Source organism: Mandrillus leucophaeus, unplaced genomic scaffold (assembly GCF_000951045.1).
Source record: "Mandrillus leucophaeus isolate KB7577 unplaced genomic scaffold, Mleu.le_1.0 Scaffold611, whole genome shotgun sequence".
NCBI lineage: Eukaryota > Metazoa > Chordata > Mammalia > Primates > Cercopithecidae > Mandrillus > Mandrillus leucophaeus.
The window spans coordinates 745434-746991 of NW_012106598.1; the positions used below are offsets into that span (position 1 = coordinate 745434).

General features: G+C 49.1%; 1 long non-coding RNA gene across 1 annotated transcript; it reads right to left on the bottom strand.

Moving 5' to 3' along the window:
- Positions 1 to 211: 211 nt before the first annotated feature.
- On the bottom strand, positions 212 to 642 carry LOC105553843. The gene has a single exon (XR_001008223.1). It is a non-coding gene; the product is annotated as an uncharacterized LOC105553843 (long non-coding RNA).
- Between the last annotated feature and the right edge of the window lie 916 nt (positions 643 to 1558).

Here is a 1558-nt window from a genome sequence, read left to right on the forward strand (position 1 = left end):
ACCAGCCTGGCCAACAGAGCAAAACTCCGTCTCTATATTTTTTTTGAAACAGAGTCTTGCTCTGTTGCCCAGGCTGGAGTGCAGTGGCACGATCTCGGCTCACTGCAACCTCCGGCTCCGAGTTTCCAGCAATTCTCCTGCCTCAGTCTCCCAAGTAGCTGAGATTATAGGCATATACTACTATGCCTGGCTAATTTTTTTTTTTTTTTTGGTGAAAGCTGCAAAACTTTATTGAGATAGTTTAAGTCAAATATCTAATATAAAACCAGTTTGCGTCATTTCAGCTTGTCTTCATTTAAACTTGTGGTTGCCCTTCACCTGTTTCTGGCATTTTACAGTGTTCTTCCTTGGGTATAATCTTCACCTTGACGCCAGCACCCAAATCCAGATTTAACACCGGTCTTTGACTGACGCAGCTCTTGCAGATCACCTTCCATGTCACGCACTTGGGTCTCAGCTCTATCCTGATCTTCTTCTGTCTCCTGAACAGGTGTAGGATCCCGACTTTCAGCTGCTGGTTCTTCTTCTTGGGCCTCTCCATTACTGGGCTCCTGGGATTGGCTCCGCTGTGTCTCAGTAGGAAAGAAAGAATCCAGACCTCAGGGACCGGAGTTGCCCACTCACAGCTCCGCCGCGTTCCCCACACTCTAATTTTTTTGTATTTTTAGTGGAGACGGTGTCTCCATGTTGGTCAGGCGGGTCTCAAACTCCCCATCTCAGGTGATCTGCCCGCCTCAGCCTCCCAAAATGCTGGGATTACAGACATGAGCCACTGCGCCTGGCCCCGTTTCTATGAAAAACACAAACAATTAGCTGGGTCGTGGTGGCACACACTTGTAAGCCCAGCTACTCAGGAGGCTGAGGCAGGAAAATTGCTTGAAACCAGGAGATGGAGGCTGCAGTGAGCCGAGATCGCACCACTGCACTCCAGCCTGGGAGACACAGGGAGACCCTGTCTCAAAGGAAAAAAAAAAAGAAAAGAAAAAAGACAAGCCTGGGTGACAAAGAGGCTGCAAGTCCTAAAGTCCTAAAAGTGAGAAGTGTTTAAAATCTGGTAAGGAAGGCCCCAGTGAAGAATGAAGGAGAAGGTGCGAGTGAACTGTAAGAAACCTTACCAAGGTTATGGGGGCTGTCATCCTTAGTTCTGGCAGAAAAGGAACAGTGTGGTGCCAGGCAGAGTGGCTCACGTCTATAATCCTAAGACCTTGGGGAGCTGAGGCAGGAGGATCACTTGAGAGCAGGAGCTTGAGAGCAGCCTAGGCAACATAATGAGACCCTGTCTCTCAAAACAAACAGGCTGGCCATGGTGGCTCATGCCTGTAATCCCAGTACTTTGGGAGGCCAAGGCCAGCAGATCAAGAGGTCGAGATATCGAGACCATCCTGGCCAACATGGTAAAACCCTGTCTCTACTAAAAATACAAAAATTAGCTGGGTGTGGTGGTGCTTGCCTGTAATCCCAGCTACTTGGGAGGCTGAGGCAGAATCATTTGAACCCAGGAGGGATCACTTGAACCTGGGAGGCGGAGATTGTGGTGAACCGAGATCAAGTGCACCAC